Genomic DNA, 17,374 nt, shown 5'->3' with positions numbered 1-17,374 from the left:
TTTATGATTTTATTTTGCTTTTATAATTGTAAATAAATAAATTCTAAATCTCTACTGTTTTTATGCAATGGCAAAATCTCTGTTTTCCTAACAGACCAGATATAACAGGTTATTCAGTCTAACAACTGAAACCATTGCCTTGCATAATTATATCTGGTTGTATAGGGCAAGAGAAGATTTTACTGTAAAGATTTTTAGCTCTTCTCTGAAAGGTCATGCTTTTCTAAAAAGTTATGATCTCCAAATTGTGTTTTTCCAAAAGGCTATGAATGCAAACCCAAAAAATTCTGTTTAGATGGGTTTTTAAAATTTCTGGATTTGTAGGTGTGTCACCTACTGCTTGCTGATGCTTCCTCCTCACCTCTGCCTTGTGGGCTCCATTGAGGGCTCTGCTAAGAGAAGGGATAGAAGTCAGCCCAGTGAAGCTCTAAGACTTAGGGCCTGGCTTAGAATGCAGACAGACCTACAGAGGGAAGGTAAATGAGCCAAATGAGGCAGCAGAGGGAGCCTCTGGCCACACGGGAGGTGATGTGTCTGTCAGGAGAGGCAAGTAAGGGGAAAGAGGAAGGCAAAAATGTTATTTAACTGCAGTGAAGGTTAGTAATACAATACTATCCATTATCAAGTGAGAGTCATCATAGCAATGGATGGTTTGAAGTAGTCAGTTGGTAAGTATGTCCTATTCAAAATGTGGTAATCCTAATGTAGCTGCTCCCTTGGCCTTTCCACTTATAAAAGTTTGACAACTGCCGCGAATGCCTTTTCAGGCTCTTGCTTATCTGGACTTCTGGTTCTCAATGCTTTGTACTCCAAAGGACTTGATCTCCCAAGTCTCAGCTAGCATGACCAATGATCAGGTACTCTAGGTGTTGAACCAAAACATCAGGATGACTAAATGTTAAAATTACTAATCTAAAGCTTGGAAAGTTACTTTTTAAAAGTAATTCAATTATATAACTCCATACGAACCATCCCTGTAATGCATTGCCATTGCAGAAAAGTGTATGATACTGTCTGTCACATTGCTTTGTTACATTGCTTATTATGTTTCTTTTGTTTTTTGGTTACTTAGACTCAGTCAAGGAAGTCACATTTGCAAGACTTTAGGATGGTTGTCAGTAAATAGGTATCTTGGAGGTGTCAACCATACGTTGAAGCTGACTGATCAGCAATTAATGACAAACATAAGAGTATTGACTATCTAGATATGTGAATCAGCTCCTGAAAACATTTTGTTCTTATTTTAATTCAGTTCACACATACGGAGAAATGGTGATATAGTGCATATGTGATGAAACAATCTTGATAGAAAGGGAAGATGATGGAACAGCTCAGAAGATCGGATTGTTGTGAGTTTTTCGGGTTATGAGGCCATGTTATAGTAGCATTCTCTTCTATGTTTTGTCTGCATATATGGCTGGCATCTTCAGAGGTTCTGTTAGCAGTGAAGCAAGTGAAATGTGTGTGTGTGTGTATTGTGGAATGACAAGAAGTTATCTTCTTGTCATTCCACAGATACATAGATCAATAGATAGATAGATCTGTGGAATGACAAGAAAATAATGGGCAATACAATAATCTCTGGATGTCTATTGAGGGACCAGGTCACACTGAGTTCTGTGATGTGTATTCTTGGGTAGGCAAAGGTAAAAGTTTCCCTTGACATTAAGTCTAGTCGTGCCTGACTCTGGGTGGTGGTGCTCATCTCAATTTCTAAGCTGAAGAGCCAGCACTGTACATAGACACCTTACAAGGTCATGTGGTCAGCATCAGGCCCGTAGCCAGGATTTCGTTTCGGGGGGGGGGGGCTGAATTTTTTTCAGGGGGGGGGGGTTGGGGGGGCTGAGTTTCGGGGGGGGCTGAGTCTGAGTGAAAGAGGGTCTAGCCTAGCAAACCTTTTATATCATTACCCCAATACCCCCATGCATATGGGATATATTGAATATGGTGATCAGATCATGATATGAATAAACATAACAGTTTAAATAATGCACCAGTAAGGCCTTTTCGCGAACCACCATGAGAATTTCGGGGGGGGGGCTGGAGCCCCTCAAGCCCCCCCCCCCCCCCCCGGCTACATGCCTGGTCAGCATGACAGCATGGAGTACCATTACCTTACCTTCCCACAGAAGCAGTACTTACTGATCTACTCACATTCGCATGTTTTCGAACTGCTAGGTTGCCAGAAGCTGGGCCTAACAGTGGGAGCTCACCCCTCTCCCTGGATTTGAAACACTGACTTTTTTGTCATCAAGTTTAGCAGCTCAGGGGCTTAACCTGCTACACCACTGAGGGACTAAATCATTGAAGGAGCAGGGAATTAATACACATTGAAAATCTACTTAGGTGTAAAAGTTATACTGCTCCAGTAGTAGAAATCAACAAACAAATTAACTAGGCTTGGGTAACCACGGAAAAATTTGGTTCAAAATTCGTTTCATTTTTAGGGGGGCCCTTGCATTTCGTTTTTTTAAAGAATTCTGAAATTTTCCTTTAAAAAAGTTTGAAATATCCGAAATTTCAGAAAATTACGAATCGATTCGTTAATGGCAGACGCGAATGCGCAATATGCTAAAAAACCCTCCAAATGGGACAGGGGGAACTTCTGAAACTTCCCTCTCCCTCTGTTGTTGACTGTTGGTGTGATAATTTATTTTTTATCACTGATAAAACAAACAACTATAAAACTTGCACCAGACGTACGGAAATAATTACGAAACAATTACGAAACAATTTCAAAACAATTTTGAACCGATTACGAAACAATTATGAAACAATACGAAATAAATTGGAAAAATTGTTTTGATTTTTAATTACTCCTCACAGTAGTCCTGCATGGCTCAATATTTGATCGTAAGCTAATTTAAATACGAATTAATAACGAATTACGAAATTAACAAACGAAACCGCCCAAGCCTAAAATTAACACTGTATCTGACACAATGGATAGTGAGAGTGAGAGTATTCATTTATATTACATGTGCGTAAGAGAAAATGTATACAACTAGACAGAGAGATACAGAGATTAAATAGATAAGAATCATGAGATTTCTGAAAAGTTCTTCCTTCAATAATTAATATCTTAAAAGAATCATATTCCAGCAAGTTTTAAAACCCCAGATACTTTCCATTCTTCAAGCAATATGGTTGATTGAAACTTGTGGGGTGAAAGTCACACTCCTCTAGTCGCCTTTTTATTTTGTGTCAAATCAATAAAACTCTGCCCTTTTGTATATGAAGGGAGATCTTTTTTATATGAAAATTCAGGAACATTTGGGAAAAATAAAAACAGCTTTGGTATTTTAAAGAAGTGCCCATAATTTATCTACAGTTTGCTACTAAGTATATAAAATGGTTTACTGGAAAATATTTTGGAAAGAGGGGAATAAAAGATATGTGTTTGTGCCTATGTCTCCTGTCAAGATAACAAAGAGAAATTACCCAAGCAGCCAGGGGCCCGTCCAGACAGTCCCTTTATTGCAGAATCTACTGCAATAAAGAATGGACTGTCCAGACAATGTTCTGGACAGTCTTGAATTAATTTGCTACAAACCAGGAAAGCCCTGGTTTGTAGTGAATTAATTAGATGGTGGGTTTATTCCATGCCTTCTTGGAAGGCATGGGATAAACTCACCATTTCCGGTTTTGGACTGCAGTATTCCCACAGTTTTCTGGGTTAAATTAGTTCAGTAAACTGTGGGAATATCCACTCCCCTCCCCTGAAACCCCCAGACCCCTTTGAAAAGTAACAGAAACTTACCCGGGCTTCATTACAGGCTTCAAGCAGCTCTCCTGGTGCATAGAAATAATGCGCCAGAAGAGCGGGGGGTGGGGGGAGGAGGGAGAAAAATCACCCCGCTCTCCTGGCACGTCAATTCTATGCGCTAGGAGAACTGCTTGAAGCCTATAATGGAGCCTGGGTAAGTTTTCAACGGGGTCTGGGGGCTTCAGGGAAGGGGGTAGGGCCTCCAGATGTTCTCCCAGGCTAGTTTTTAAAATGCTGATTCTCCTGGGATAAAGACCTGTCTGGATCCACCCCACGTCTATTCAGCAGAGAGATTGTGGAACCTGTTACATTGCAACTAACATCTAGAGGTAAAGACTCACAGCATTGAATCCCTATTCTTATAATTACATAAGAAGACAATTTGCATTTGGAATTCAGATGGAGAAATTTGCATTCTGTCAAGTCATGTAGTTAGGATGTTTTCAGAGCAACTTATATTATCAGGGATTATTCCATCTCTGGTCTGGGAGAACAAAATGAAGCGGGACGCAGGCTGATAGAATTCTGCCAGGAAAACTCGCTGTGTATAACGAATACTCTCTTCCAACAACCTAAAAGACGGCTTTATACATGGACCTCACCAGATGGTCAACACCGAAATCAGATTGACTACATCCTTTGCAGCCAAAGGTGGCGGACATCCATCCAGTCGGTGAAAACAAGACCTGGGGCTGACTGTAGCTCAGATCACGAACTTCTTATTGCCCAATTTAGAATAAAACTAAAGAGATCAGGGAAAATACACAGACCAGTTAGATATGATCTCACTAACATTCCTAGCGAATATACAGTGGAAGTGAAGAACAGATTTGAAGGACTAGATTTAGTAAACAGAGTCCCAGAAGAACTATGGACAGAAGTCCGCGACATTGTTTAGGAGGCGGCAACAAAGTACGTTCCAAAGAAAAAGAAAACCAAGAAGGCAAAATGGTTGTCTGCTGAGACACTGGAAGTAGCCCAAGAAAGGAGGAAAGCAAAAGGAAACAGTGAAAAGGGGAGATATGCCCAGTTAAATGCGCAATTCCAGAGGTTAGCCAGAAGAGATAAGGAACTATTTTTAAATAAGCAATGCATGGAAGTGGAAGAAGACAACAGAATAGGAAGGACAAGAGACCTCTTCCAGAAAATTAGAAACATTGGAGGTAAATTTCAGGCAAAAATTGGTATGATAAGAAACAAAGATGGCAGGGACCTAACAGAAGCTGAAGAGATCAAGAGAAGGTGGCGAGACTATACAGAAGATCTGTATAGGAAGGATAACAATATCGAGGATAGCTTTGACGGTGTGGTGAATGAATTAGAACCAGACATCCTGAGGAGTGAGGTTGAATGGGCCTTAAGAAGCATTGCTAACAACAAGGCAGCAGGAGATGATGGGATCCCAGCTGAACTGTTTAAAATCTTAAAAGATGATGCTGTCAAGGTGATGCATGCCATTTGCCAGCAAATATGGAAAACACAAGAATGGCCATCAGACTGGAAAAAATCAACTTATATCCCCATACCAAAAAAGGGAAATGCGAAAGACTGCTCAAACTTCCGTACAGTGGCCCTTATTTCTCATGCCAGTAAGGTAATGCTCAAGATCCTGCAAGGAAGACTCCAGCAATACATGGAGCGAGAGTTGCCAGATGTTCAAGCTGGGTTTAGAAAAGGCAGAGGAACGAGAGACCAGATTGCCAATATCCGCTGGATAATGGAGAAAAGCAGGGAGTTTCAGAAAAACATCTACTTCTGCTTCATTGACTATTCTAAAGCCTTTGACTGTGTGGATCATAATAAATTGTGGCAAGTTCTTGGTGGGATGGGCATACCAAGCCACCTTGCCTCTCTCCTGAGGAATCTGTACAAGGACCAAGTAGCAACAGTCAGAACTGACCACGGAACAACAGACTGGTTCAAGATTGGGAAAGGCGTACGGCAAGGCTGCATACTCTCACCCAACCTTTTTAACTTGTATGCAGAACACATCATGCGATGTGCGGGGCTGGATGAATGCAAAGCTGGGGTGAAAATTGCTGGAAGAAACATTAACAACCTCAGATATGCAGATGACACCACTCTGATGGCCGAAAGCGAGGAGGAGCTGAGGAGCCTTCTAATCAAGGTGAAAGAAGAAAGCGCAAAAGCCGGGTTGCAGCTAAACGTCAAAAAAACCAAGATTATGGCAACAAGAATGATTGACAACTGGAAAATAGAGGGAGAAACCGTGGAGGCCGTGACAGACTTTGTATTTCTAGGAGCAAAGATTACTGCAGATGCAGACTGTAGCCAGGAAATCAGAAGACGCTTACTTCTTGGGAGGAGAGCAATGTCCAGTCTCGATAAAATAGTGAAGAGTAGAGACATCAGACTGGCAACAAAGATCCGCCTAGTCAAAGCCATGGTATTCCCTGTAGTAACCTATGGATGTGAGAGCTGGACCTTAGGGAAGGCTGAGCGAAGGAAGATCGATGCTTTTGAGCTGTGGTGTTGGAGGAAAGTGCTGAGAGTGCCTTGGACTGCGAGAAGATCCAACCAGTCCATCCTCCAGGAAATAAAGCCCGACTGCTCACTGGAGGGAAAGATACTAGAGACAAAGTTGAAGTACTTTGGCCACATCATGAGGAGACAGGAAAGCCTAGAGAAGACAATAATGCTGGGAAAGTGGAAGGCAAAAGGAAGAGGGGCCGACCAAGGGCAAGATGGATGGATGGCATCCTTGAAGTGACTGGACTGACCTTGAGGGAGCTGGGGGTGGTAACGGCCGACAGGGAGCTCTGGCGTGGGCTGGTCCATGAGGTCACGAAGAGTCGGAGACGACTGAACGAATGAACAACAACATTCCATCTCTGATTATTATAATTTCACAACAATAAATGTCCCCACCATTTCTTTCCCCCATTAAATGTAGAGAGAGATCTAGCATGCTGCAATAGTTTAATGTCACCAGCACATATAATCATCTCTATGAAAACATAATTGTTGGAAGTAAAGTATGGTCAGTACTATTTATTTCCTTCATGAGTACAGACAGAGATCCACCATGCAGTTTGTACGATCTAGGCTGATAATGAATAAGTCCATTATCACATCTATGTATTGTTTTGGAAAAAATCCCAGAATACTGTCACTTAAAAAAGAAAATACAATTAGGATCTGGCAAAATTCCAGGGCTAGGAGAGAACACTTGAGCAAACTCTAAAGGGCTTCTTGCCTAAGAGTCTCCTTCATCACTTTCCAATGATAGTACTTTTATTTCACTTGAGCTGTGATAACTGCATCAAATGAAATCTTGCAGCTTGTAGTTCAGTGAAGTATTAAAGTTTTCTGGCTGGGATTTCTAAATACCTTTCTACTCACAGGATGCAGGTAGTTTTCAAAGTGCCAGCAAATTCTTAATTTGGAATTCTTACAAATCCAAAGTAATTTAAAAACCAACTGAAGCAAATTATAGTATAAGTGCTGAACGGCTCATGAAAACTATGTGCAAATTATATTGTTTGTTTGCACCTGAAAGCACCCGTAGAGCAAAATTATATACCGTAGTTCAATTCCTAATATCAAATAAACTGTTCATTCCCAGTGAAAAAGTCCCCACAATCGCTAACCATCACTTTAACACCCTCTCTCTCTCTCTCCATCCTTCTCCATGTTAGAAGAAGAAAGGAAGGAGGGAAAGGAGAGGAGGAAGAGGAGACACATGGCACACACAACACATAGAAAGAAAGAAAGAAAGAAAGAAAGAAAGAAAGAAGGAAGGAAGGAAGGAAGGAAGGAAGGAAGGAAGGAAAGAAGGGGAGAGGGAAGGAAGGAAAGCCCCCAGAAAGTGCATTTGACATAAAGGAACACAACATACTTTCGTTTTTCCCTCCTCCATGAGCAAAAGGTAATGGTGGAGCTTTTTCTCAAAGGAGCATTTCATCTCCTCCCACAAATTGCATAATCATATCATTTTAAAGCTGAGAATGACAAATACTATTACATGAAATAATTGGCCATTTTGTCCATCTCTAACTGGATAATTTGCAAAAAAAAAAGGAAAAAAAAGAAAAGAAAAGTCACTTGCCAACCAGCTTAGAAAGTGACCAATTTCAAGAAGTGAAGGTTATGTGACAGTGTTAGCCACCGGCTAGAAACTGAACGGAGATGGAGCCAGCCTGACTCCCCTTTCAAGGGAGTTCAACAGACTGGATGTTGCTATGGGGAAGTCTTATCAAATGTACCAACCAGTGTAGTCTCATGCATTTCATCTTTCAGAAGGTACACCCTGCTCCTAAGACATTCAGGGCTTGTAGTTAAAAACTTGAACTGAACTCAGAAGCAAACTGGAAACGAGTAGAATTCTTACAGGTTGGTGCATTATGGTTCCAAAATACATGCTTAACAACAATCTGGATGCCACATTTTGTAGTATCTATAACTTCTGAATGCTTTAAGAGAAGCCCCATTCAGAACTCATTGCAATAGTCCAATTGGGAGTCAATGTAGGAATGAGTCATTCCTTCTGTCATTCATAGAAAAGAACACACCAAGCAAAGCTAAGAAAAGGTACTGAGATGTCTTGAGATGGCTATAAACAGCTGATTTTAAAATAGATTTATATGATTTTAATGTTTGTGTATAGGTAAAGCTAAAGGTTTTCTCCTGACATTAAGTCCAGTCATGTTTGACTGGGGGTTGGTCCTCATCTCCTTTTCTAAGCCAAAGAGCCGATGTTGTCCATAGACTCCTCTAAGGTCATGTGGCCGGCATGACTGCATGGAGTGCTGTTACCTTTCTGCTGGAGCAGTACATATTGATCTACTCACATTTGCATGTTTTCGAACTGCTAGGTTGGCAGAAGTTGGAGCTAATAGTGGGAGCTTACACTGCTCTCCATATTCGAACCTGCAACCTTTTGATCAGCAAGTTTAGCAGCTCAGTGGTTTAACCCACTGCGCCATTGGGGGTGCCTATATTTATACTTATTTTGTGTCCCATCATGGAATGCTTGCCATATATATGTTGTGCTCTGCCCTGAGTGCCCTTCAGGGTGAGAAGGGTGGAATATAAATGTTTCAAACGAATAAATAAATAAATACTGCTGGCCATAGCATCTATCTGGTCTTCCAGGAGCAGCCCTGAGTACAAGAGCAGCACTGTAGGGAAATTGCTTCAGATTAGGCATTTATACCTCTCTCTGCAACTTCTTTCCATCACCACATGAACTTCAGTTTACACAGCAAAAATAAGTTTGCGAGATGCGTTTGTTGAGATAATTCAGCAATCTCTTGGTATCCACTGGGGCTTGGTTCCAGGACTCCCAACCCATACATAGCAATATTCAGAAATGCTCAGGTCCATTCTATACAATGACATAGTAAAATGGTATCCATTATACATATAAAATGGCAAAAATCAAAGTTTGTCTTTTTGATTTTTTAAATGATTTCCTAGTTATGGATGGTTGAATCTATGGATAAGGAGTGCTGTCTGTATTCAGCTCTGTCCTGTGACTAGAAACTGTGGAATTGTCAAAGAGGCCTGAGACAGTGTCCCACCACCCTGAATAGCCTAGACAGGTCCTGACTGACACCAGAGCCATAGTTCACCCTGGTTGTGGCACTTGGGCTTAGGGAATGCAAACCATGGCTATCTTGGCTGAAGAAGTGTGCATGCTAAAATAAATCACAGTTTTGTCTTCTGACCAAATGGCTACAGGCTTTTAGGTTTTGGTTGGGATGAATAGTGCTTTTTATCTTTAGAAAATAAGAAGAAAGTACACTATGATACACACCATTTGTATAGGTCTATTATAGAAGCTCTGCTGAGAACTTCTTTTTCACTAAATATTTTGCCCATCAGCCTTGAAAATATGTCTAATGAATTTTGAATCCTATTATACCTCATCAAAGAGGTGTGGGCATTAGAGGATAACTGGATTTATAAATAAGTGAAGGATGAATAATATAGCTTTTGTCCCCTTTTGGTGATTTTTAATCTCCTCAGAGTTTAGAAAATATTCAGCAGTTTCTGAATAAGTAAAAAATGCTCACTAACATGACAAGGATGCTTTTAGTATCTAAAAAAAACTCCTTGCAACTTTCCCTTTTGCTTTTTCTTGCTGCCAGACATCTTTCTGCAGCATTGTTCAAGTTCGTAAATACATCATCTGCTTTTCTACTGTGACTATCAAGTAGGTAATTCTTCAGTTTTAAAGTTAGTTGATATAGCAATGCCTGAAAATAAGTTCAAAATGTTAATTATGTCCTGAATGTAATTGTTCGTATCAACAGCAGTAGATCCACTGAAGTAGAAAACATTTATGCAAGTTCCATGTATCTAGTATGTGGACACTGGTTGAGACTATCAAATGGATCTAAATCTCTACTTTTCAAATTGTTGCCTGAATATTTTAAATATGGCACAATCCCCATATCTATAGCAGATGTCTCCAGGCTTTGCATGAATATGAGAACCCAACTGAAATGAAGGACTTTGGGCCCAAAAAACATCAGAGTCTTGCTGAAAATGTTTTCTTATCTAGTGTTTCAAGATAGACCAACCCACCCCACCCCCTATTGTATTAAGCAACACATATATTTTCCTCAGCTGTGACAACTGTAATCTCTCTCCTTTGTCATATCCTTCTCAATTTTCCTCTATTTTTAATGTATTCATTTTGGAACCGGATACAAATCATTTTCACTATAGCAGTGTCCAAATATTCAATTTTCTTTTCAAATATAGTGCCAGTTTTCTCTGTACCAATACATCAGAGCTGTCCAGATTCTTTCCTTTCTTTTCCTCTGTCAATTCAATGTCATTTTCCACGTCTCCCAGTTCATCATCAGTCTGTTTCCCATCTTTGTTTGATACTACTTTCAACTCCTAGTTCCATTTTAAAAGCACTTTTCTCGCGTCTTTCACATCTCTTCGCAAAGATTGAATCTCCTATAACAGGCAATTCCCATAAAATATCTGGAGAGACTCCTTCTTCGGTGATGTTTGCCATTCTTTTCAATAAATCCATAAGGCAGGTATGGCAATTACAGGGTTGAAAGCAAAATCAAAATTGTCATTTCTCTTTTACCTCCTTCATTTTTAACACCATGCAGGTGCTTTAGCTCCAATAAAACTACCTTATCTATTTGTAAAAGGAAGAATTCACATTCCCAAAGAAGACTCTTTACTCCTTTATTTACCCCACTTAAGTACTCCCTCCCAAGCCATATTCAAGTAAAGAAAATGTCAGATCCCTTACTGTCTTATAGTTAAAAGGCAGTCCACATTCATACACAGTAGTCAGTCCAAACAAGAGTGACTATGTTAGATGTTTTATTGTTGACCATGCTTTTAAATGTACTTGCTTAGTTATTGGCCTTTCTATGTTTTTTTTTATATTTAATTTCATTTGATTAGTAAATTCTGTTATTATTCCATATTATGTTTATTGCTATGATGTTTTGGTATATCACAGGCATTGAATATTTGCCTTTGTATGTATAAACTGCTCTGAATCCCCCCGAGGAGATAGGGTGGTCTAAAAATAAAGTTTTATTATTATTTATTATAAGAATATTTATTTACTTACTATACTTGTATACCACATTTCTCAGCCTATTGGTGACTCAAGGCGGTTTAAGTAGTCCAGAGTTCTTTCCAATAACTTAAATTTCTCACCAACACAGAAACTGTAGTCTAAAACGTAGTCCACTTGCCAAAGTCAAGGTCCAATCAAACGTTTTTTTAAAAACACATATATAGAAGATAATGCAACTTTTCTCATTAAGCACCACATCCACTGTTTTAGCATGGTGAGATGTGTTTCACACTGGGCATGGAAGGGAAGGTAACCCCCCAGATATAGATATAGATATAGATGAAGAATCATAGCATATCACACAGGAAAATACTAATAAACATTTTGCCTTCTTAACAGATGGGAACAACATATCTTTCCATCAGTATGTTAATTGTGCAAATGATTCAACTATGTCATCTGCATTAATTTCTTTTTCATTTCCCCAGCCCTCTACAGCCACCATGACAAAACCATTCCATCTGTCCTTGTCTAAACTACTTTGCAAATATGTTTTCATTCTTTTCAGGACACCAAAGAACTCTTCAGATAAACAAGGACCTTGAATAGGATTTAACGATGAATGCCAGCAAATCTCAAGGAGTTTTCTAGAGGCCTTAATGCTGATATTGATGATGCTTCATGTCTCTTCAAAATTGGAAAGCACTTTCAGCATAGGAAAGTGCTTTCCTATACTAGGAAGCTTACTGCCAATGTATTGAAAAATCTTGTGAAAACTATTAAAAGATACATACTGCTTGGTTTTTTCTTAACTTCAATAAGGAAAAGTAAGAGTAGGTTATTGATGGGATTTTGCAGCTTAACCAGCTGAGCTATCCAATTATAGGAATGAAAGAAAAGAAAAAGGCTAGTATTTGTTATGAAGTGCCCATGTGTGTTATTGGCCATGTTTACTATTATACGGTGGTAACTGACAAAGGATGAGAGTACAATAGTATACACTTCACAAGTATACTTCACAAGTATACTTCACAAGTCAGGCAGTGCATGATTATTGGTTTGTTTCTTTGTTTTTATTCACCAAATTAGTGTTTCCCAAACTTAATTCCTTCAGCTGTTTTGGGTTAAATATGTGTACCAGAAAAAGGCCAATGTTAGTTTATGTTAGTTTATGTTAATATTTAGGAAATGTATTATTTTACACAAAGTGTATGTATAAATGCTTGATTTGCTATGGGGGTTTAGAAGTGGAATGTGGCATTTGAGGACTGAACCTAGAACCTCTCCCTGTGATGAATTATGATGAACTGTAACTACGAGTATGAATATGACCATGACTGGATTGATGATTTGGCTTAGGTAATTGTAATGATGATGTTTTATTGTACTGTATTTACTATTTTAATATGTAATGACTCTTGTACTTGTTGTTCTTTATATGATTGTATTTTATATATGCTGTAAACCGACCTGAGTCCCTCGTCGAGGTGAGAAGGCCGGTATAGAAAACCTCTAAATAAATAAATAAATAAATAAATAATTCTTCTGGGTCTTGTGTTCCTTTATGGATTTGGTGTGAAAATATGATTGGACTGTAGTCTAGATTCAAATTATTTCAGAAAGACAGTCCATTCCTTACACTGATGTCTCTTAGGAATTAAAACATTCATCTTAATTGTAAATGCTACATGAGCTAGACGTAAATCTAATGACTAGTCCCAACTTAAATAGGCTCATTGAAATAATGGAATTTGTGTGTGTGTTGATTTAACATTGATGCAGTATCACTGGAACTTACAATTGGATTTCAGTACAAACATACTCTCCTAGCAATATAACATCTTATAATGAAGCATTTTCAAAATAAAAACAAGAAGCAGACCTTTTTGTGACCTTTTAAGTTAAATTGAATGCAGTTGTGAAGTAGGGAAGCTATAATTAAGAAAATGAATATTCCAACCTTTGAAAAATGACTAAAAACCAAAAACTAGGCCTTACTGTGACACAATTAAGTTAATATAGCACAAGTGTGTTTCAGTAGAAAAAGAAAAACTATAAGAAATAGAACACATATTCTTCGCTTTTGGAAAGACTGTCCAAATAAAGCTCATTACTCAATGTCAGACTTCTAATTCAAGTTATAAAGGAGTCAGGTTAAAAAGACAAGGGAACAAACAAATTAATGAAGAAGAAAATCAGCAGTAATATTCTGACTAAACATATATTACAGTACTCCCTCGCTACTTCGTAATTCACTTTTTGTTAACTCACTGTTTTGCGGTTTTTCAATAAATATTAATGTACAACACCAAGCACAAACAGGCATGCCCAACAAGGCCTGGCCCATCTGCCAAAATCACTGCATTCAACCCAGATGAGAGAAAAGCATCCTCTCACCTGCCCTGAGGGGAAGGGAGGGAGGGAAACGAGGTTTGGCCAGGCGCTGGGAGGCAGCGAAGAGAAGGAGACAGCACCGCCGGTGTTCCTGGCTGCCTTCAAACAGCTCCAGCAGCTTCTTAGGGTTTGCTGGTATCTCCTCTGACCCTGCCCCCCCCCCCACCTGCAGCTGATTCAAACTGGACCAACTCAAGCACCGTCCCGGGGGGGGGGGGAGTCGTAATACCAAAAAAATTGAGGGCACAAATAGAAAAAAATATTCAGAAAGAAATGAAGCTTTTTTTAAAACACACTGTCATTGACACACTGTGGCCAAAACACCTTTCTTCTTCTATCTCACAATTCCTTAAAATAACATAATCACTACCCCCCTCAATTTCCATCCTGAATGGATCATTCCAATCCCGGTGGGAATAACTACTAAAATATTAGTGTATAACTACTAAAATAATGTATAAATATTAAAATAATAGGCCTGGGTAACAACGGAAAAAATTTGTTTCTAAAATCGATTTGTATTTGGGGGTTTTTTTTGTTTCGATATTTAAACTAATTACAAAATTTTCCTTTTAAAAAGTTCGATATTTACGAAATTTCGTAAATGGTAAAAAATTAACGAATCGATTTCCGAAACAATAACGAATCAATTCGTTAATGGCAGACGCGACCGCGAAATACGCTAAAAAACCTCCAAAACCTTCTGAAGCTTCCCTCTCCCTCTGTTGTTGACTGTTGGTGTGATATTATAATTTTTTTTCACTAATTAAACCATAAAACTGGCCCAGACATGCGGAAATAATAACGAAACGACCTCAAAACAATAACGAAACGAATACAATATTGAAATATGAAGCATTTACAAAACGTTTTTGAAAATTCGTTTTTTTTAATAATTGCTCCAGAATGGTTCGTTATCATTTTGTAATTGAAAAAATTAACGAATTATTAATGAATTACGAATTAACGAAACGAAACCGCCCAGCCCTATAAAATAAATGTAGCATCCCTACTTTGCGGATTTTCACTTTTTGCGGATGGTCCTGGAACGTAACACCCGTGATAAGTGAGGGAACACTATTCCAAAATTAATTCAGTACTTACATAAAGAAACTGCAACCTCTCTGCAATATTCTTTGGGTCTCCTCTAGCAAGCAATATTTTTTCATGGAAACAAAAAAAAATCAGAGAATTACACAATTTTACCATGTTTCAAATGAGTGAGGATGTAAACAGCATGGAGCAGAACAAATACCCAGTCAAACGGCATCTTGGCTTCTGTTCCGTTTTTAATGTATCCAAGGACATCACTTTGCTAAGTGTTTACTCCTTCTTTGACAACCTCTAATGGGGAAGTTTTGAGAAAGAAGACCCACAGTTTTCATGAGCCATATTTTGAACTTCCACAGAACAAAGACTTCCTCAGAGTTTCTTCCAGAACCCAAGATGTAGGGTTGCCAGAGTCTAAACTGGAGAAGAATCTTATATCCCTAATGGCTATATAGAAATGAAATTTCAGCAGGTATTGCTTTCTACCTAGTTACATAACAAGTTACCTGCTAAAATTGCCTCTTCTATACAATCTTTTAAAGCACAGGAGCTCTTTCGGGTTGTCAGCCTAGTGACAATGAGTCCATGGAAACAGCTTTAGAAAGAGTATACAAGAGAAAATAACCTTTTTTTCTGGCTACTGGACATTATTTTTGTCATTCAGTGTGTCAAGTTCAACCTATGTGAATTTTTGCATTCTCTTTGGTAGAGAAAGGTTTTGAGGGAGAGATGCTTTTTGTTGTTCTACCATCATTTCAGTTTAAAAAAGAAAAAGAAATGTGAACTGAGGCTCTTAAAATGGTAAAAATTTAATTACAATTCATGTCTATATAGAGTAAACATGCCTGTTTTCATGTATACCCTCTCGTAAACACCATGCTTCATTTTTTTCAATCTGAACAAAATAAAAAGTCTAAGATTTTGACAGTAGCTACATTGCTAATAGATTGTTTAGAAATATGAACAAGGTCTTCCTGTTTCTGGATAATGACCAAAATCCAGGCCATAGCAAATCTTTTATAATTTGTCTCCTCACACAAATGGCGTATCACAGTAATGGTCTCTACTGTAGCAGTACTAAGAGCTAGATTGACCTCTATAGCAGCTCTTTGCAAATACTAACCTTAAGTTCAACCAGAATAATATAAAGCCAACTCAAAACCCCACAAAGTACTTTGGTGCATTCATAGTGCCTCTATGTATTGTGATTTGTCTTTTTATTTATTTGTTTGTTTTGATTTAATCTTTCTTGGATTATGTGACTGATATTATGTACATTGTTTCTTCTTGTTGCCCTGAGTCCCCTTGGGGAGAGGGGGTGGGATATAAATAAAGCATTATTATTTTTTATTCATATGACAAAACAAAAGGATCAATAAAGATCAAGGTATACATTTTTGCAATGTCAGTTTCCAAAAATTATGATACATTTGGTAGGGACCTCATTGTTTTGCTCTGTAGTATTGTTATGGACCACATGTGCTTTCAGCATCAGAAGTTCTTACTTATAGTATCCTCTGACACCCTGCACCCTCCTATAGAAGATCTTGCTCACCATTTGTATGAAAAATGTCTTGCCTTCTCAGGTATGAGATCCTGAGATCTGATTGTGATATATTTGAGCACCTGTTTATTGGAAGACATAGAGAAAATGGTCACAGTAGCATATTTTTCTGTTTATTTATTTTATTTATTTATTGTATCTGTTGCTGTTACAAAACTGCATCAAAATTGTGTTGACAACTATGATAGAGCATTTGAATGCTGCTGAAGGATACTGATTGATGTTTCCTTTTGTGGTGTGATGAATGTGTGGAAGTCCATTACTTATTTGTCAAGATTTGTGAATTGGGTGAAAGCTGGATGAATTAAGGCTTTCCATCTTTCAGTAACTTCAAGAAAATATCTTGAAATATTCTTTGCTAAATTTATTTAACTTGGAATAGGACTTATCGACTATGTTCTAATAGTGGGGCAATAGTTGCCTCTTAGCAAGTCTATTATTAAAACATAATACTAAATCTTTAGAAATCTTCCACCCTCTTCTAAAAACACTGACATGAGTTACACCTTACTCCAACTATTGACTGTATGTCATTGAGATATTAATTATTGCTTCTTCTCCTTCTCCTCATTGGTCCGGTTCTCCTCATTGTTCTTGTTCTTATTCTCTTTTGTTGTTCTTGTTTTTCTTGTTCTTCCTATTTTGTCTTCTTGTTGTTTTTCTTCTTTTTTAAAATTAAAAAAAATGGAAAAATGCATAGTTATATAGACATATATTATACATTTCCCTCTCTTTTATTTTCTTTCACCCCTGTGCTCTAGAGCCATCTCTTCTTCTAAAGTCCCACCAAAAGTTCAGTTCTTCATTTGGAGGTAAATTTCTGTCTTTTTTTTCCAGTACTTTTCTAAATTTTTTCTCCAAATACTTTCAAAGTCATTTTTTTATATAATCTCTTCTTTACTTTTAAGTTTGATGTTAGCTTATCATTCAGTGCCATTTTCTGGACTTCTTTATACTATTCATAAATTTGTATTTTCATTTCTTATTTCCGGTATTTATAATCGAGCTGCTGTTGATAGCATGTCTATTCATTTTTCCCCTCTTATCTTTCCCATCCTCTCTTTTAATTAAAAGT

This window comes from Anolis sagrei, chromosome 3 (genome assembly GCF_037176765.1).
Source record: "Anolis sagrei isolate rAnoSag1 chromosome 3, rAnoSag1.mat, whole genome shotgun sequence".
Lineage (NCBI taxonomy): Eukaryota > Metazoa > Chordata > Lepidosauria > Squamata > Dactyloidae > Anolis > Anolis sagrei.
This window is presented reverse-complemented; position numbering follows the sequence as displayed.